The sequence below is a fragment of the Cherax quadricarinatus genome, chromosome 77 (genome assembly GCF_038502225.1).
Source record: "Cherax quadricarinatus isolate ZL_2023a chromosome 77, ASM3850222v1, whole genome shotgun sequence".
In the NCBI taxonomy this organism is placed as follows: domain Eukaryota; kingdom Metazoa; phylum Arthropoda; class Malacostraca; order Decapoda; family Parastacidae; genus Cherax; species Cherax quadricarinatus.
The window spans coordinates 14,957,607-14,979,895 of NC_091368.1; the positions used below are offsets into that span (position 1 = coordinate 14,957,607).

Below are 22,289 nucleotides of genomic sequence, written 5' to 3' on the forward strand. Positions count from 1 at the left end.
GTGAAAGTGTTGAATGATGATTTAAGTATTTTCTTTTTGGGGATTTTCTTTCTTTTTGGGTCACCCTGCCTCGGTGGGAGACGGCCGACTTGTTATATATATATATATATATATATATATATATATATATATATATATATATATATATATATATATATATATATATATATATATATATATATATATATATAATCATTGTGTGTGTGTGTGTGTGTGTGTGTGTGTGTGTGTGTGGTGTGTGTGTGTGGTGTGTGAGTGTGGTGTGTGTGTGGTGTGTGTGTGTGTGTGGTGTGTGTGTGTGGTGTGCGTGTGGTGTGTGCGTGTGGTGTGTGTGTGTAGTGTGTGTGTTTAGTGTGTGTGTGTGGTGTGTGTGGTGTGTGTGGTGTGTGTGTGGTGTGTGTGTGTGGTGTGTGTGTGGTGTGTGTGTGTGTGTGTGGTGTGTGTGTGTGTGCGTGTGTGTGTGTGTGTGTGCATTGTAATGAAAAGAAATATGTATCAGCCTGTAATAATTTTTTTGGACTTCTCAGTAAGTTCGCTTTTTATTTACAACATATTATCTGTGCAATTAAACAGTAACATCCTGAAGATGTGGGATGAACGTTCCATATTTTGTTTCCTTTTCTTTGATTTTTCATTGATCTTTAATATGAACGAACATACCACTGATAGCTATCTAGTCATTTGTAAAATTTAATTCTGGGCGATAGTGAACAGGAAAATTTATTGCCGAGGATTAGAGCAATTTATAGGTATGGATAAGAACAATTTATTGACATAGATTAGAGTGAGAGTCAGACTTATGGAGGAGTGTTAGTAAGACCAAAATTCTGAGTTTTAAGTTGAGGGAAAATAATTCTTAATGTTCCACCAGCAAAACATTGCCCGACACCCTAGAACTATCTGCTCCCAAAGAATGTTTACACCCATAAAATTAAATTCATTTCCTATGAGATATGATGCGACAGAACATTTTCTACTCCCCCCCTCCCCAAAAAAAATATAATCCATGCACATTCAAATATAGCTTTCTTATGTGACATAATGCAATAGTCATAAGCTAATTTTGTACCATCCTCGGCTCATTGGCGTTCTGCTCATATGTACAAAGCTCACTGAACATGAATTCCCTCCCCTACACTTCGCAGTAGAATGTAGAGCTCCTCCCACAAAATACGAATCACCGTCAATGAAATATTCAGCGACTTCCAAGAAACCCTGCCATGTAACACGAATCCCAAGACAAAAAGCTGGAAACCTCACTGACCAAAAGCTTCATCGAATAATAAACATGAAACCTCATCCACAAAATCTGAAACTCAAACACTTCGTGAAGTTTCACTAATAATGAAGGAAACAACAACCACATGACATAAAATCGTACAAGATGAAGTCACATATTTAGCACAAAACCTCTTAAAAAAAAGCCCCAAAAATGACAGATAATCCAATGAAGAATAAGAACCAACAATAGTAAAAGGAACAACTCTCATAATTCTTAAATGACACACAAAGAATAAACCCTAATAAGAAACGAAATTTCTGAAATATGAAGTTTGGAAATTTCGAAACACTAACTTACAATATGAAGTCCTACATAGATAAAAGACCCCGTCCCATAAAACAATAAACCTAAACCACGAAGCATCAAACAAAACATAAAAAGGCCTAAGTATGCCCGAAAAAGAACTTGCATCATTCACTCCATCCCTGTCTTGCCTGAGGGATGCTTTACACTACAGTTATAAAACTGCAACATTAACACCTCTCCTTCAGAGTGTAGACACTATACTTCCCATCTCCAGGACTCAAGTCCGGCCTTTCAGTTTTCCTGAATCCCTTCATGAATGTTACTTGTGTCACACTCCAACAGCACGTCAAGTAGTAAAACCCATTTGTCTCAATTCATTCCTATCAATTACGCTCACGCATTCTTGATGGAAGTCCAAGCAACTCGCAGAAAAAACCTCCTTTACCCCCTTCCTCCAACCTTTCCTAGGCCGACCCCTACCCCGCCATCCCTCCACTACAGATTTATACACTCTCGAAGTCATTATGTTTTGTTTCATTCTCTCTACATGTCCGAACCACCTCAACCCCTCTTGATCATAGTTTTGGTAGTCCCACACCTTCTCCTAATTTTCAAACTACGAACTCTCTGCATTATATTCACACCACACAATGCCCTCAGACATGACATCTCCACTTCCTCCAGCCTTCTCCTCGCTGCAACATTCATCACCCATGCTTCACACCCATAAAGTGTGTTGGTACAACTATACTCTCTTACATTCCCCTCTTTGCTTCCACAGACAAAGTTCTTTGTTTCCACAAACTCCTAAGGGCACCGCTCGCCCTTTTCCCCTCATCAAATCTTTGAATTCACCTCATCATTCATAGACCCATCTGCTGACACGTCCACTCTTAAATATATGAATGCATTTACCTCCTCCATACTATCTCCCTCCAATCTGATATCCAATCCTCATAACCTTACTCTTTCCTATATTCACTTTTAATTTTCTTCTTTTACATTCCCTACCAAATTCACCCACCAACCTCAGCAACTTCTCTTCAATATTTCCCAAAAGCACAGTGTTATCAACAAAGAGCAACTGTGACAACTCTCACTTACATTCTTTATCTTTTAACTCCACACCTCTTGCCAAGACCCTCACATTCACTTATGTTACAACCCCATTTATAAAAATATTGAATAACCACGGTGACATCACACATCCTTGTCTAAGGCCTACTTTTACTGGGAAATTATCTCCCTCTCTCCTACATTCTCTAACCTGAGCCTCATTATCCTCGTAAAAACTCTTCACTGTTTTCAGTAACCTACCTCCTATACCATACACCTGCAACATCTGCCACATTGCCCCCCTATTCACCATATCATATGCCTTTTCCAAATCAATAAATGCCATGAAAACCTCTTTACCCTTATCTAAATACTGTTCAAATGTATGTTTCACTGTAAACACTTGGTCTACACAACCCCTACCTTTCCTAAAGCCTCCTTGTTCTTCTGCTATATTACTCTCCGTCTCACTGTTAATTTTTTCAGTAATAAGTCAACCATACACTTTACCGGTATACTCAACAGACTTACTCCTCTATAATTTTTGCATTCTCTTCTAAAAATCACCAACCACTCCAAAACTATATCCCCTCCTACTTTTAACATATCTGTCTTTATCCCATCAATCCTACTGCCTCACGAACATCCCCCACACTCACAATTGGAGCTTCCTCTCTCCTACAAGATGTTATTCCTCCTTGCCCTATGCACGAAATAACAGCTTCCCTATCTTCATCAACATTTAACAATTCCTCAAAATATTCCCTCCATCTTCTCGATACTTCTAACTCTCCATTTCATAACTCTCCTCTCCTATTTTTAACTGCCAAATCCACTTGCTCTCTAGGCTTCCTGAACTTATTAATCTCGCTCCAAAACTTTTTCTTATTTTCAACAAAATTTGTGGATAACATCTCACCCACTCTCATTTGCTCTCTTTTTACATTGCTTCACCACTCTCATAACCTCTTTCTCTTTTTCTCTCCATATACTCTTCCCTTGTTGTATCACTTCTATATATATATATATATATATATATATATATATATATATATATATATATATATATATATATATATATATATATATATATATATATATATATCTGCAAAGCAGCCACTGTGAAAGAAGAGTGAAATTCCAAGCGCTTTCGTGTCTTCTCACATTATCAATGTGATAAGTCACTAAAGCGCTTGGACTTTCATTATTCTTTCCCAGTGGTTGTTTTGCATATTCTATCACCTGTTTGCTGTTATATATATATATATATATATATATATATATATATATATATATATATATATATATATATATATATATATAATTATTATTATTATTATTATTATTATTATTATACCCACGAACGATTGGTATTCATCAATAACACTGCGAGTAGCCAAGGAATCGAACCCATGCTACTTTGACTCGCATCATGGTGAGCGAAAACACAAGACAACCCACGGAGGGGGGGGGGGTTGGAAATCCTTAGCTCAAGTACTTTCACACTTCTCAGTGCGTCTTCAGGAAATGTGGAATGTTGCAAAGCAGCAACAGAAGGAGGGAAAGTTTTCTCAGAGTAGTGCAAATGAATGATGAATTAATTAAATATTTGTCGGCTAGGTCAGTAACTCTCCCGTATCTATATGGGGTAATCAAGACCCATAAGCCAGGATATTCAGTTCGTTCTATTATAAGTTCAGTTGGCTCAGCAGCATTTAACCTTATTATATATGGCTGGTTAAACTTCTAACTTCCATGGTCTGTAAGATCTCAGACGCGCATATTTAAAATAATGTTGACCTTGCTGAAAGGCTCCAGTAATTAAATGTTCCTCATGAGTTTACCCTAGTGAGCTTTGATGTCACAGCTCTGTTCACCAAAGTCCCTGTCCCTGACTTCCTTTCGTACCTTGAAGAGGAACTAGAAAACGATCCAATGCCCTTCCCCACGAAAACAATAATTGAACTGATGAAACTTTGTGTTACTGAGTGTAATGTCTTGTTTATAGGGAAATACTGTGCTAAAAAAGAAGGCATGGCAATGTGAAATACCCTTCGATCCTTACTCAGTAACTTGTATATGGAATTCTGTGAGACCAGACTTCTTAAAAACATTATCCCAAATAAAGCTAGTTGGTTCAGATATGTAGATGATGATCTTTGCCTGTGGCCTAATGATCACAACATTGACGAGTTCCTACCTAGATTCGATGGTCTAGTACCTTCCATTAAGTTCACCACAGAACATGAAATAAACAACACTTTGTCGTTCCTAGATGCTTTAATCCATTGTGTTGATAGAAAATTCAAATTTACAGTAGATAGGAAGTCCACCAATGTGTCGTCATACATTCACTACTATTCCAGTCACGAAACCAGGATAAAAAGGAGTGTGTTCCTCACAATGTTCTTGAGAACCGTGCGCATCTGCAGTCCAGAGTACTTAGAGGACGAAATCAACAAGATATTCAACATAGCCACAAAACTGAGATATCCTGTGGATTTTGTCGAGAAGGCACTAATGTCAGCAAGAAAGACTTTCTACAGGACTAAACCTAAGGAAGTGATGGTGAGGAAAAATGTGCTAGTTTTACCATACAATGAGAACCTGGTTTGCCTGCGTGAGGTATTAAAAAAGATCAATATAAACCTTGCATTCAAAAACACAGGGACTGTGGAACAAAGGCTGATAAAAAACACACCCTCCAAGAAAGTTGGTGAGGTTTACAAGGTCCCATGTACTCAGTGTCCTCTCTTATATATTGGTCAAACAGTTAAATTTCTGGAAACCAGAATAGCCCAACGTAAATACTCAGTCAGGACAGGGCAGGAGTCGAACGCTATCTTTAAGCACGTTAGTGCCTGTAATCACCCACCAGAGTGGGATGCTACCCAGATTATTGAACCAAACAGTTCTGTCATGGAAAGAAACATAATTGAATCTTCTTTCTTGAAAAGTGAAAGGAATACAGTATATAACTCAAATTACGGGTTATACAAGCTCGACAGCTATTTAGTAGAGTCTATTGTACACAATATTAAACAACCCTATAAAAATCACAGGATGACTCATTATGCCTAGTGATTTCATGATGGATTGGTGACGCTCGACCTGTGTCTGCGCACCAAAACTTCATGCTACGTCAGTTTAGCTATTACTATACCATACATTGACAGGTACACAAGATAACGGGATAACATAGGTAGTGGGGTTAACGGGTATTAGAAGTAAAGATTTGGGTATAGAAGATTCCCAATAAGGTATATTAACCGACAATGAGAAGAGTAGTAGACAAAATTTAAGAAGAGATACTTCTAAGTACCCCTGGGAACATTCGAGTACCCTAGAGATGGATATTCAAACGGACAAAGAGCACATTCTATTCCTTCCTTTTATTAATTACAAAGGTTACGCAAAATAACAGCAATCCATATATACGGTATCAAATGAGAAAAAGTATTTACATCTCTAAAACCATTCCATCCCTCTACTCCTCATATGGGGTAGAAGTGTTGTGGGGCTGGCACCGATCGTTGGCCCCATATTCTGAGACAGGCTGCAGCCGGTGACACACCAGCACTGTGCTGCTCTGAGTAAACTTCCCTTCCTTCTGTTGCTGCTTTGCAACAACGCATAGCTCCTGATGGCTTGTCTTGCATAGTTAAGATCGCCTGTCTGCGATTGTTTGCATATATATATATATATATATATATATATATATATATATATATATATATATATATATATATATATATATATATAATTATTATTATTATTATCACACTGGCCGATTCCCACCAAGGCAGGGTGGCCCGAAAAAGAAAACTTTCACCATCATTCACAACATCACTGTCTTGCCAGAAGGGTGCTTTACACTACAGTTTTTAAACTGCAACATTAACACCCCTCCTTCAGAGTGTAGGCACTGTACTTCCCATCTCCAGGACTCAAGTCCGGCCTGCCGGTTTCCCTGAACCCCTTTATAAATGTTACTTTGCTCACACTCCAACAGCACGTCAAGTATTAAAAACCATTTGTCTCCATTCACTCCTATCAAACACGCTCACGCATGCCTACTGGAAGTCCAAGCCCCTCGCACACAAAACCTCCTTCACCCCCTCCTTCCAACCTTTCCTAGGCCGACCCCTACCCCGCCTTCCTTCCACTACAGACTGATACACTCTTGAAGTCACTCTGTTTCGCTCCATTCTCTCTAAATGTCCGAACCACCTCAACAACCCTTCCTCAGCCCTCTGGAGAACAGTTTGGGTAATCCCGCACCTCCTCCTAGCTTCCAAACTACGAATTCTCTGCATTATATTCACACCACACATTGCCCTCAGACATGACATCTCCACTGCCTCCAGCCTTCTCCTCGCTGCAACATTCATCACCAATGCTTCACACCCATATAAGAGCGTTGGTAAAACTAGACTCTCATACATTCCCCTCTTTGCCTCCAAGGACAAAGTTCTTTGTCTCCACAGACTCCTAAGTGCACCGCTCACCCTTTTCTCCTCATCAATTCTATGATTCACCTCATCTTTCATAGACCCATCCGCTAACACGTCCACTCCCAAATATCATACCCTACCAAATTCATCCACCAACCTCTGCAACTTCTCCCAAGAGCAGAGTGTCAACAGCAAAGAGCAACTGTGACAACTCCCACTTTATGTGTGATTCTTTATCTTTTAACTACACGCCTCTTGCCAAGACCCTCTCATTTACTTCTCTTGCAACCCCATCTATAAATATATTAAACAACCACGGTGACATCACACATCCTTGTCTAAGGCCTACTTTTACTGGGAAATAATTTCCCTCTTTCCTACATAATCTAACTTGAGCCTCACTATCCTCGTAAAAACTCTTCACTGATTTCAGAAACCTACCTCCTACACCATACACCTGCCACATTTGCCACATTGCCCCCCTATCCTCCCTGTCATAAGCCTTTTTCAAATCTATAAATGCCACAAAGACCTCTTTACCCTTATCTAAATACTGTTCACTTATATGTTTCACTGTAAACACCTGGTCCACACACCCCCTGCCTTTCCTAAAGCCTCCTTGTTCATCTGCTATTCTATTCTCCGTCTTACTCTTAATTCATTGAATAATCACTCTACTATACACTTTACCAGGTATTTCCAACAGACTTATCCTCGTATAATTTTTGCACTCTCTTTTGTCCCCTTTGCCTTTATATAAAGGAACTATGCATGCTCTCTGCCAATCCCTAGGTACCTTACCCTCTTCCATACATTTATTAAATAATAGCACCAACCACTCCAAAACTATATCCCCACCTGCTTTTAACGTTTCTATCTTTATCCCATCAATCCCGGCTGCCTTACCCCCTTTCATTTTACCTACTACCTCACGAACTTAGTCCACACTCACAACTAGCTCTTCCTCACTCCTACAAGATGTTATTCCTCCTTGCCCTATACACGGAATCACAGTTTCCCTATCTTCATCAACATTTAACAATTCCTCAAAATATTCCCTCCATCTTCCCAATACCTCTAACTCTACATTTAATAACTCTCCTCTCCTATTTTTAACTGACAAATACATTTGTTCTCTAGGCTTCCTTAACTTGTTAATCTCACTCCAAAACTTTTTCTTATTTTCAACAAAATTTGTTGATAACATCTCACCCACTCTCTCATTTGCACTCTTTTTACATTGCTTCACCACTCTCTTAACCTCTCTCTCTTCTCTCCATATACTCTTCCCTCCTTGTATCACTTCTACTTTGTAAAAACTTCGCATATGCTTACTTTTTCTCCCTTACTACTCTCTTTACATTATCATTCCACCAATCGCTCCTCTTCCCTCCCGCATCCACTTTCCTGTAACCACAAACTTCTGCTGAACACTCTAACACTACATTTTTAAACCTACCCCATACCTCTTCGACTCCATTGCCTATGCTCTCATTAGCCAATCTATCCTCCAATAGCTGTTTATATCTTACCCTAACTGCCTCCTCTTTTAGTTTATAAACCTTCACCTCTCTCTTCCCTGATGCTTCTATTCTCCTTGTAGCCCATCTACCTTTTACTCTCAGTGTAGCTACAACTAGAAAGTGATGTGATATATCTGTGGCCCCTCTATAAACATGTACATCCTGAGGTCTACTCAACAGTCTTTTATCTACCAATACATAATCCAACAAACTACTGTTATTTCGCCCTTCATCATATCTTGTATACTTATTTATCCTCTTTTTCTTAAAATATGTATTACCTATAACTAAACCCCTATCTATACAAAGTTCAATCAAAGGGCTCCCATCCTCATTTACACCTTGCACCCCAAACTTACCTGCCACACCCTCTCTAAAGTTTCTCCTACTTTAGCATTCCTACCACAATTACTCTCTCACTTGCTTCAAAGGCTCCTATACATTCACTTAACATCTCCCAAAATCTCTCTCTCTCCTCTACATTCCTCTCTTCTCCAGGTGCATACACGCTTATTATGACCCAATTTTCGCATCCAGCCTTTACTTTAATCCACATAATTCTTGAATTTACACATTCATATTCTCTTTTCTCCTTCCATAACTGATCCTTCAACATTACTGCTACTCCTTCCTTTGCTCTAACTCTCTCAGATACTCCAGATTTAATCCCATTTATTTCCCCCACCGAAACTCCCTTACCCCCTTCAGCTTTGTTTCGCTTAGGGCCAGGACATCCAACTTCTTTTCATTCATAATATCAGCAATCATCTGTTTCTTGTCATCTGCACTACATATACGCACATTCAAGTATCCCAGTTTTATAAAGTTTTTCTTCTCTTTTTTATTAAATGTCTTCAGGAGAAGGGGTTACTAGCCCATAGCTTCCGGCATTTTAGTCGCCTCATACGACACGCATGGCTTACGGAGGAAAGATTCTTTTCCACTTCCCCATGGACAATAGAAGAAATAAAGAAGAACAAGAGCTATTTAGAGAAAGGAGAAAAACCTAGATGTATTAATATATATATATGCATGTTCGTGTCTGTGAAGTGTGACCAAAGTGTAAGTAGGAGTAGCAAGATATACCTGTTATCTAGCGTGTTTATGAGACAAAAAGAAACCAGCAATCCTACCATTATACAAAACAGTTACAGGTTTCTGTTTCACAGTCATCTGGCAGGACGGTAGTACTTCCCTGTGTGCTTTCTGTCTACCAACCTACTACTATATATATAAATTATATATATATATATATATATATATATATATATATATATATATATATATATATATATATATATATATATATATATATATCAGATATTAATGAGCTTAAATTAAGTTGTAATAAACAACTATCGATGATAAAACAGAAGGATGTAAGAATAAAACTCCTGGGCCCAGGGTAGAAATTCAGTTAGGTTACAGTTGATGCCTGTGACTGAATATAATACAGTAAGTAATAAAGTAATAATTCAGATTCATTCCTATTAGAGGCCCGTGTTAGTCTAGACGGCAAAGCGTTCGACTGTTAATTTACAGAACGCAGTTCGAGCCCGTCGTCAGTCCATCTACCCATATGCTCTCTCTGTCTCTCTCTCTCTCTGTCTGTCTCTCTCTATATATATATATATATATATATATATATATATATATATATATATATATATATATATATAGGGTTCAATTCTTGTTGAAATGTAGGGACCCACAGCTTTAGAGGTGTTAAAATGGTCCCGAAGAAAAAAGTTCATAGTGGCTTTTTGAGTGTTTATCTTCTAATACCATCTCATCGTGTGAAAATGCATAATTTATTATGTATTGTGGTGTATGAGATTTCTAAGATGAATTGGAATTTCGGTTAAGTTGTGCATATGCAATTTACACATGTTTTCTCAACAATTATATTTCAAATATTTCAACCAACGCCTCAGCGCTGGAGCACGTACGCACGATACACTAGGTATCACCCTTTCAGAACTGCGACACAAAGACACTTGGCAAAAAGCTACCTGCTCTGGGATTCATAGTTTCCATGAAGAGTGTTTGCCTATCTCCTTTAATACCTTGGCTGTGCATTTTCCGACAGATTTTGTATGAGCAAACAGGTAGTGATGAGTAAGTTCCTTGTATTATTTAGACTTTTGGATATCCAGGCAACTGGAACTTCTTTATTCCTCCTTAAATGGAAATAGGTGTCAGACAGAGCTCATGCGCATGTGTACTCCCACTCCACCTGCTTGCCAAGTGGTGCGGGAAATATTAAGCTACCATCAGATCAAATGTTTAGGCGACACACTAACTGCTGGGCATCCGGTTTTAGTAACTCCTTTCTTGATGACATTGGTAAACTGCTGTAATCTTGTCTTGCAATATTTACCCGAGATCAACGGAAAACAAAGCCATGGTAATCGAAATGTTCTGCAGATGCAATGCAGCAGATACACCTGAGTTTGGTTAGACGGTAAGGCGAGGAGCATCAACACGAATGAGCTGAGGGTTGAGGCAGGTGACTACAATATTATACGAAAATCCGTAGGAGGTCGCGAAAATTGTTGTTCTATCTAAACACACTTCACACGTTGTTGAGGCAAGGTACTTCACTTATTGGCAATACCTGTGCGACCCATGCGGCTGTTTGTAGTTGTTGGGGGGATTGTTTGCATAGTGGTGTATAATTAAGCATGCTGCATGTATTGCAAATGTATAAAACTGTATAGAGGGTTATTAAAGGCAATGAAGAATTTCACTCTTTAACATCGTCGTTTTTGGCGCTTTTTTCTGACAGTTTTCATCTCCGTCACTCAGGATTTCGTAAGTTATCCGAGACATTCCAGGATCCTGGGAAATTTGGTACACGTTGCCGTACACAACTGAGTTGAAAAGGAAGAATAAAATAAGAATAAAAATCAAACAACATCTTAAAAGTTACCACTGCTGGGTGCATGATTCTTGTAGGATTTGGTGGTCCTTTGGGTTAGAGCTTCATGTGGTTTTCACTCGCCATGAGGCGGGCTAAAACAACATGGGTTCGCCTCCTTGGCTTGTCGCAGTGTTGTTACTGATCAATAACACTCGCTCGTGGGTACAATAACATAAAATACTCCTTGTTGAGGCTAATACACCAAACGGGGAGTAGAATGAAATTAGCTCAGAGGCACCCACGCCACCGTAAGTCCTCGGATCACGGTAAAACACCTAGCTTTGCTGGGTGCGTGAGTCAGGTAAAATTCGGTGGTTTTCGCTCAACATGAGGCGGGCCAAAACAAAATGGGTTCGAGTCCTTGCTTAGTCTCAGTGTTCTTATTGATATATGTATATATATATATATATATATATATATATATATATATATATATATATATATATATATATATATATATATATATATATATATATATATATATAATGTCGTGCCGAATATGTAAAACTGGTCAATTAGCAAGAACTCATTTAAAATTAAGTCCTTTCTAAAATTTTCTCTTATACGTTTAAAGATATATTTTTTCATTAATGTTGATGTAAAAAATTATAATTTTGCACCAAAAGGAACTTAGAAAACTTACCTAACCTTATTATAATCAGAACAATTTATTTTTGTCTAACCCAACTAAATATATTTTAGATTTGTTTACAATAATTTAATACTAAACAAACAAAGTGAAATATATTTTTTTTCGTTAGGTTCAGAATGATTTTGGCGAAATTATTGCATACACAAATTTTCACTTGTCCTATATGGCAAGATGAACGTTGCTATTTAAGCCAAGATCGCAAGTTCTGCCTATTCGGCACGACATATATATATATATATATATATATATATATATATATATATATATATATATATATATATATATATATATATATATATATATATATATATATATATATATATATATATGTCAGTTTCAATAAACATATTTGGGAGAGGGATTACAAATCTATACTGTTTGAAATTCCCAAGGGGTCTAAAATAAGTTATTATAGTAATTTCTTACTATACAATATTTTAAATTCCTGAGGATTTAGCGCTTCCCTGATTAAAACAACACATAACTGAAATTTCAAATAGTTAATATAAGATGGTCAAGAACTCTTTTCTCTGAATGGCTGAACAATCGCGGTTATTGTCTATGGAATGACTTTTTTTTTTTGGGCCGCTGAGTTTTTAACTCCTGAGATTTTAACTCGTTCCTCACCTCTATCTCACCGCTGGCTTCTGACGTCGTATATATGTTGGTATTGTGTTTTTGGCTACCATCAGTTTTTAATTAAAATTTAAGTTGTGACTTGTGTTACTAGTGCTTTTAGTTCTTGTTTATATTTTGTTAATGCTTTATGGCTTTATACCATTCCGCTTTTTTGGCAGTTATTGTTAGTTACAGTAATCTTTCATCACCATGTTTATTACCCTTAACTCGTCACACTATTTGATTTGACCTCAATCAGCTTATGCCCTTTACCTGTAATTTTTCCCGAGCTCATGGATCTGTCTGATCTCCCATACGTGTAGACACTGTCATGTTCATATGTCACTGGAGAACGTAGAATGGGTATAATTATATGTTAATTAGTGTATAAGGAATCTTTACTTGATTATACATCCTTCGAATATGATCATCTTGTAATACAACTAAATCATCATCATGAGGGACAGTCAACAGTCCAACCCTGCAACTCAGACATTTATTCAGGATTCACCGAGAGACAGCAATACAGCTGAAAAACCAACACTTTTATTTCACCGGCTCTCTAGCCACACTTAAACTCTGAGCATCACCACAGCCGCCTCTTCTTACAGCATGATGACCACTTTACACAACTGCTGGCTTGGTACCTCCATTCCCCATTCCGCCTCCTAGCTCAAGTTCAGTTAGGTCTTCGGCCAGTCCATTGATCTTCTGGGAATCCCCTGGTTTTAACAGTATTGATAGCCTGACTTGATAGCCAGTATTGATAGCCTGATAGCTTGTGCTACCAGGTCGGCTGCCGTGTTCCTCCCTTAAGTCAATGTGACCTGACCTAACTTGGTTGGGTGCATTGGCTTAAGCCGGTAGGAGACTTGGACCTGCCTCGCATGGGCCAGTAGGCCTTCTGCAGTGTTCCTTCGTTCTTATGTTCTTATATATGTTTCATGTATTTCAACCAACGGCTCAGTACTGCAACAGGTACACACAATACATTAGGCATTACTCCCTCAGAATTTCTAGCTTTTTCTCGGATGACTTGTGAGAGAAATGATATAATCTCATTCATTTAAAGGATCATGAAACATAATTAACAAGAAGAGTTCATGACAACACACTGCAAACATGAATAATAAATACATAGTACTACCATTGTGACTGATCATTAAGCACAACTAATATTATCTAGATTTCAGTCACCAGAAGGAGGATAATTTAAACTCCTATGTATCGATTTCATTAACATTCCAGATCTTGAGTAAAATACGTTCACTGACAAGGTATGATGTAAAATAATTTGGAATTTTGACATATACACGAGAGCGTCATTCAGCCTGCTCTGTAACACCATGTCACGATTTCCCAGCAGTTGTCTGGAATGCCACTAATGTTTATCAGAATCGAGGTGCATTTCATTTTATTGTCAAGTGTCCATGCATAGTCCCTCGGCAAAAAATGGATGGGGACCGGATGCTTTGCATGTTTACCGACGGTACCTCGATAGTGTGCTGTCATTGTGTGTTATTTAAGGTCACTCGCTGTCGATAATTCTTCAGTTTTCTTTTATTTTTCGAAAGGCAAACATATTGGGTGGTTGCTTGTTGCTAGAGAATTTCGTACATTTAATTTATTCCTCGCTAGTTTTTCCGCGGAGGCAATTACTTCCTTTGACGGTGTTTCTTCACATAGGCCACAGAGTAATTTGTGGTATTTCTTGAACACTTTCTACACTGTATTCTTCATGTCACCAGCTACAGATGACATGATGTAGACGTGTGGACAGAAGCACAGAATGGGAATGAACTTTGATTTTATGCATGTGTCTAATGAAATTAAGACACAAGTGCAACATCTGGGTATCTTTATTGTAGACGTTTCGCCATCCAGTGGCTTTATCAATATAAATTCCAGGACATAACTTGAAGACAGTAGAACTATGTACAGAAGATGAGGTAATCAGTCCCCCAACCTGGAGTGACTATGCCCTCGTCTGTTACAAGTCCCATTTCCACCTGACGTTAGTATATAAGCGTCAGGCGCCTTGCTTCTGCTTCAGAATCTCCACGACTACGGTGCTCTTCGCACCAGCTCCAAGGTTGAGGGACTGATTACCTCATCTTCTGTACATAGTTCTACTGTCTTCAAGTTATGTCCTGGAATTTATATTGATAAAGTCACTGGATGGCGAAACGTTTACAATAAAGATACCCAGATGTTGCACATGTGTCTTAATTTCATCTTGTCGGTATTGTATACCATTCTTGTACAACATGCATGTATCTACTTGCATATAGTGCTCATAACTGCCCGTCTATTGAGTCGGTGCAATGAAGGGCAAGAGGACTGTCTGCCAGGTCCTAATAACAGTCATACCTATATAACCATGTTGCATGGAGAACAATGTGAGTGTCTGCTTCTTTGTGTGTCCAATGACAGAATAATTGTTACTTTTAACTTTTCACTCGTTTGCAAAATCTCCAGTAACAATTTTCGTTTTAAGAGAAACGATTCGTTTATTATCTATTAGGCATGAAAAAAAAAAACGGAGCTCCATTTCTGCGTTACTTTTTGGGATAAAATTGTGAAGTTTGTCCACTTCACCAGTATGGAAACGCCGCGATTTTCAATAATGTGGTGAACTGCTCGAGTTGTTTCGTTTCTTTGATGTAATACAACATAAACAGAATTATTCCTACACCAATGAAACACCGCCAGCTTGTCATAGTTTACAATTACTGGTGTAATTACATGTATTAACAACATTTTACGTGATAACTCCGAACGTCATGCTATATTTTTTTGGTGCTGACCAATCCCAATTACTAGTGCTTCACAGTCAATGTGGAGACGAGATGTTCGCTGGAGTGAGATATTTGCCATCAGATACCCAGGAAGAACGGTCATTGAACCAATTTTAGGGATATCATTTGTCTCAACAAGTGAAATTAGCCCAGGCTTTAGTTCAAACTCAGCATTTAGTTCCCCTTGATTGCTAGCAGTGTGTATAGCAAGCAGCCGATATTGGACATTACTCTCAATTTTCATGGATGCACGCATGCCCTTGCCATTGTGTTCTTGTTATATTTGTTTATCAAATGTCGGAGCAATATTATTTCTCGCCGAAGAAGGACCTTAAATGATTGTGTGTATTTTCTTTTAATTTTCCAACGTTTTGTTCTTATTTAGCTCATGACACAAAGGTTCCAAATTTGGTGAACAGTAACTGAGGCAAAATTTTGGGAATAATTAGCATATACAGATGCCCTCTGACCAACGTTGTAGAACCCTTTCCTAGCTTCCTGGAATAACTCCTTCAATGTTCAAATCCCACTGCTCCTTGAAATCAAACAACGGCACAGTAAAATTTAGGTGTGTAAATGAGCCAATGCAAGTTTTTCTGTGTAAAATAGTGTGAAATTTTAATTCCCTTCAAATCACATTAAAATGTCTTCCAATTCTAAAAGATTTAATTTTTAATAGCTGATGTACTTCACTGCCAGAATCCACTAAGTTTAGGTTTTGTGAAGGCTACTTTGTCAGCCACGTAAATTACTGTATAAAAGTTAAGATAATTGGAATTCAACAAAATCTCAAGAACGCCTCATCTGATTACCTTCAAAATATGTAAACAGATGTGTTCCATAAGAAGACTGACTCCCAGGTAAGTTTAGAATGTTTACGTGTAATATTAAAATTTAAATGAAATTGTTAATAAAAATTAATCTTTGAATTCAAAGCAATTCATAGTATGGTAAGCTTCAATTATTTAATGTTCATTGGTGGCTTAAAAAAAGAAAGTTTAAATTTTAAAATGACGATTTTATTAAGTAAAATATTTTACATGTAATAACCAGAGACGGCCTCTTGTGGTAGGCTTAAAGTGCAAAGGTTCTGGTATCTAAATTTGAAGGATTGTTGAATTGATTTTGAGCTTTCGACGTGCCACTGTGAATATAGAATTTCTTTAATCCGATTGGAATTTTCTAAAATAATGAATTATAAAATGAATAGAGCTACAAAAAAATTAGAGATCTGAGAAATACTGAAAATTCGCTATCAATGGCATTTCTTTTTAAAACATTCATTTTTAAATTTAGAATGTTTTATTTGACCAGCTTCACACGTTCAACTTTGGTCAACAATTTCCATTTGAAGATTCGTGTCATAAGTGACAAGTGCTCAATTAAATTTAGACTTTTCCTGTGTTTGCTTTCCGTGAGGTAACTTTAGAAAGCCTCCTTTTATCGAATTTAAAAATTGAAACACATGTCAACCCTACTTTGAAGATTATATTGCTAATTCGTTGTGGAGCTGCCAGTTCGTCATCTTGAAATTTGACAGTAATATAATATATATACACATATATATATATATATGTCGTGCCGAATAGGCAGAACTTGCCATCTTGGCTTAAATAGCAACGCTCATCTTGCCATATAGGACAAGTGAAAATTTGTGTATGCAATAATTTCGCCAAAATCATTCTGAACCTAACGAAAAAAATATATTTCACTGTGTTTGTTTAGTATTAAATTACTGTAAACAAATCTAAAATATATTTAGTTGCGTTTGGCTAAAATAAATTGTTCTTGTTATAATAAGGTTAGGTAAGTTTTCTAAGATTCTTTTGGTGCAAAATTATAAATTTTTACATCAACATTAATGAAAAAAATATATATCTTTAAACGTATAAGAGAAAATTTTAGAAAGGATTTAATTTTAAATGAGTTCTTGCTAATTGACCAGTTTTACATATTCGGCACGACATATATATATATATATATATATATATATATATATATATATATATATATATATATATATATATATATATATATATATATATATAGGGAGGTACCACCTCTAGAACTGTGCCTGGGACCCTCATCCTCAGAGAAAAGAATAAACTTGCTTCAGGGAAAACTCAAGGTTCTCCCTGAAGCTGTTTGAGAATTTTCTCCTACCACCCCCTATATTTCAAGTATGTTTTATTTAAAGACAAAATACATTGGCCAAACATTCACAAAAATACAACAGAAAGTAAAACAACATAGGTAACTCTGAGCTACATATCGAATACTTCGTCCAGCTCCCATGCGGTGGGCCGAGTGCCAAGAATGCTGCAGGCATTTCCTCTCTGGATCGCAACACTGAGTCTCTAAAAGAGGAAGCTGGTCGCCCTGTGGTCCTTGGTTTCTATGATGAGCTTTTCACCCAGCTCTTTGGGGAACTTTAGAGCACACTTGCCCCATGCTCCAAGGGTCTCAGACCCTATTGGAATGAAGTTATAGCAAGGGGAAAGGTCTTCATATTTTCGGATCTTCTGGGTCTCCCTGTGGCTGGCAGCTCCACCCCCTTCCACTACGGAGTATGGCAAGTAGGTGTCTGCCAATGTGGCAGCACAGGTGTAGTCCCAGGCAATCTGCTTTCCATCCTTCCAGGGTAGCATAGTTGCTCCATCAGGACGCTTTTGACTTCCATCAGATCTCTGTACTTGGGGTTCCCGTTGAGCTGGGCAACGGGCTGTGGCGAGGCTTCTCTTTATGATGTCATTAACCTCCTCATGACTGGCATACTTCCCTTCTGCTGTGTGACACACGAGACGATGAAGTCCGAATTGATCAGCTGTTGCCCTGCCGCAAATACACCTATGTTCGTTGAGCATGGGGGCGGCTAGGCGAAGAGCAACACCAATCCGAATGGCCTGTGGGTCGAGACGGGTGCCCAGGGAGGAATTGGGAACAGCTAACAGGAAATCTCCTGAGTGTGGTGCCTTCACTGCCAGGAGACGAGCTTTGTCCTTTCCTGAAGCATTAGAGAGCATTGTGTTGGCGATTTTTTCCATGATCGGTTTGTCCCAGTGGGACTGTTTGTGCTGTATGGAAGGAGCTGGTCTACTGGAGGAGTCTGTAAGGGTGTCCCACCGAATCGCTGCTTCAGTAAACCTGGGGTCTTGAGCTCCTACCACGTGTCTCAAGCGTTCGGGTACTATCTTCTTGACTAATGCACTGGAAGCCAAACACAAAGACAGAAAAGCAGGTAAAGCAACATGCGTTGCTTTACGCACCCCTATACCTCCCAGTCGCACACACACACATTTTCTTGGACTGTAAGAATGCATTTGACACAGTTCCACAGAAGAGATTAGTGCAAAAATTGCAGGACCAGGCAGGGATAACAGGGAAGGCACTTCAATGTATCAGGGAATACCTGTCATGAAGACAGCAGCGAATCATGGCACGTTGCGAGGCGTCAGAGTGGGCGCTTCTGATGAGTGGGGTTACACAGGGGTCAGTCCTAGGACCGGTGCTGTTTCTGGTATTTGTGAACGACATGACAGAAGGAAAAGACTCCGAAGTGTCCCTGTTTACAGACGATGTGAAATTGATGAGAAGGATTCAATCGGACGAGGACCAGGCAGAACTACAAATGACTCTGGACAGGATGCAGGCCTGGTCCAACAATTGGCTCCTGGCGTTCAACCCCACCAAGTACAAAGTCATGAAGATTGGGGAAGTATAAAGAAGACTGCAGACGGAGTACAGTGTAAGGGACCAGTGACTACAAACCTCACTCAAGGAAAAGAATCTTGGAGTGAGTATAACACCGGGCACATCTCCTGAGAATAACACCAGGCACATCAACCAAATAACTGCTGCACCATATGGGCGCCTAGCAAACCTAAGAAGTATTCCGCCATCTTAATGAGGAATCGTTCGGCACCCTATACATTGTGTACGTTAGGCCCATATTGGAGTATGCAGCAACAGTTTTGAACCCACACCTATCCAAGCACGTAAAGAAACTAGAGAAAGTGCAAAGGTTTGCAACAAGACTAGTCCCAGAGTTAAGTGGCATGTCCTAAAAGGAGAGGTTAAGGGAAATCGACCTGACGACGCTGGAGGACAGGAGAGACGGGGGACATGATAACGACATATAAAATACTGAGAGGAATTGACAAGGTGGACAGACTGAAAGTTCCAGAGATGGGACACAGCAACAAGGGGACACAGTTGGAAGTTGAAGACTCAGATGAATCACAAGGATGTTAGGAAGTATTTTTTCAGTCACAGAGTAGTCAGGAAGTGAAATAGTTTGGGAAGCGATGTAGTAGAGGCAGGATCCATACACAGCTTTACGTAGAGGTATGAGAAAACTCATGGTACAGTCTGAGTGACCCAGTAGCGGCCAGTGAAGAGGCGGGGCCAGGAGCTATGAATCAACCCCTGCAACCACAACTAGGTGAGTACAACTAGGTGAGTATACACACACACTCGCACACTTGTATTATTCTTGTATTTGAGTACGTCTCATCATAGCAACATACCAGACGGTACTTACTAACAGCAGTACAATTATTAAATGTGCTCTTAGCAGCATATGATATGTACAAGATAACTATGACACAAAAGTATACCAAGTTATACTCCAATATTTGTGTAGGAGTTTATTTTCTTAGTTATGCCGTCTATATTAACTGTAATTATTACCACCTAAACAAGATTTGAACTTTTGTTTGATTTGTTATTCATCAAGTTGCAGTCCCAAAGAGCTGTTCAGAAGCTTCTTAACTTTATTGGATAACTGGACTAGTATATTCTCTGACAAACTGTTACAAAATCAGAAACAGGCTAGATATTAGTGGGATCAATAAGGTTACCTTTTAGTATTTTCTTGAGACGTTGCATTTTGTGATATACCCCAACGCCCCTCTTCCCCACAAACTCCCTACATATACACAAAATGTGCCACAAAGACACTTGCCTACACAAGCACCCCCCACACCTACCCACACAGACATGTCACACACCTATCACAGAGACAAGCCTCACGTCTACCCACACTGACACTCAACCGCACTCTACACTCTTCCCTTCCCCAGCAACTCCACTACACTTCTCTGTCACTCCTCCCACCTGGGACCTACATACATGTGATATATCTTCAAGTGCATTGCCGATACAGTGATTCAACAAACTCGTGAAGAGAGGACCCAGGACAACCGAGACACAAAGATGCAATTTTCTCCCCCAATTGGAAAGAGGCTTCCTGTCAGCCCACAGAGGGAGATATTGGAGAACGGACTGTGAAGCTGGCGGAGACGGGTAGATGGAACAGTACACTGAAGAATTTTTTTTAATATAATTGTATACACTAGTAGTATGCTGATACTGTACTGTACATAATTACACAGTGTGGTCACAAGCTAGCTGTTTCTGTGTCATATTTTGTAAGGCAGTATGGGGTTCGTACGAGGTCAGCCTAATGTGGGAAACTTCAGTTGAACAACGAAGCTTACAGCAAAGGTTCAGAATCGACGAAAGCTTCAAAGGTTTCTTGCCATCTCTTATGATAGCCTATCCCACACTGATTTTTTTTTTAAATAGCTCCATCATCTAACAGACTGAGCAAGAGAAATTATTCAGAGGAGGTAAAGGAAAGAAATAATAATGGAGGAAGAATCGGATGTCATACGAAATCCAACCCCCCACAAACATACATACATATAAATGCGCACAAACAAATACACACGAGCCTCCTTAGCTCAGGGGCAGAGCACTGGTCTTGTAAACCAGGGGTCGTGAGTTCGATTCTCATAGGAGGCAAGTTGTCTGATGAATGAAGGCAGTTTTGCGGAGAACTTAATGCAAGGAATTTTGGTTACTGTTCTAATTAAATATAAAGAAAGGACGGACTGACCACCTACCAGGAACGACACACTGATCACCTCAAAACGTAAAGGAAATTATATATGTAACGCTTAGGTATCTTAATTAAAAAACGTTTTGCCAACCAGTGAGTTTTAACAAGGTGGACAGACAGGATGTTCGAGAGATGGGACACAGCAGCCAGGGGTCACAATTGGAAGTTGAAGATTCAGATGACTCACAGGGATGTTAGGAAGTATTTCTTCAGAGTTGTCACTAAGTGGAATGGTCTGGAAAGTGATACAGTGGAGGCGGAACCATACATAGCGTTAAGAAGAGGTATGATAAAGCTCAGGGAGCTGGAAGAGAGTGAAGTAGTGGCCAGTGAAGAGGCGGAATCAGGAACTATAACTAGACCTTTCCAACCACAATTAGGTAAGTGCACACACGTGTGTGTGTGTGTGTGTGTACTCACCTATTTGTACTCACCTATTTGTGGTTGCAGGGGTCGAGTCCTAGCTCCTGGCCCCGCCTCTTCACCGGTTGCTACTAGGCCCTCTCTCTCCCCGCTCCATGAGCTTTATCAAACCTCGTCTTAAAACTGTGTATGGTTCCTGCCTCCACTACGTCATTTTCTAGGCTATTCCACTGCCTTACAACTCTATGACTGAAGAAATACTTCCTACTATCTCTCTGACTCATTTGTGTCTTCAACTTCCAATTGTGGCCTCTTGTTTCTGTGTCCCCTCCCTGGAACATCCTGTCTTTGTCCACCTTGTCTATTCCACGCAGTATTTTATATGTCGTTATCATGTCTCCCCTGACCCTCCTGTCCTCCAGTGTCGTCAGGCCGATTTCCCTTAATCTTTCTTCATAGGACATTCCCCTTA

At 39.0% G+C, this 22,289-nt stretch overlaps 1 non-coding gene across 1 annotated transcript; it reads left to right on the forward strand.

The window, feature by feature from the left end:
- Nucleotides 1-21,285: 21,285 nt before the first annotated feature.
- Nucleotides 21,286-21,357, forward strand: TRNAT-UGU (transfer RNA threonine (anticodon UGU)). The gene has a single exon. It is a non-coding gene; the product is annotated as a tRNA-Thr (tRNA).
- The last annotated feature ends 932 nt before the right edge of the window (nt 21,358-22,289 follow it).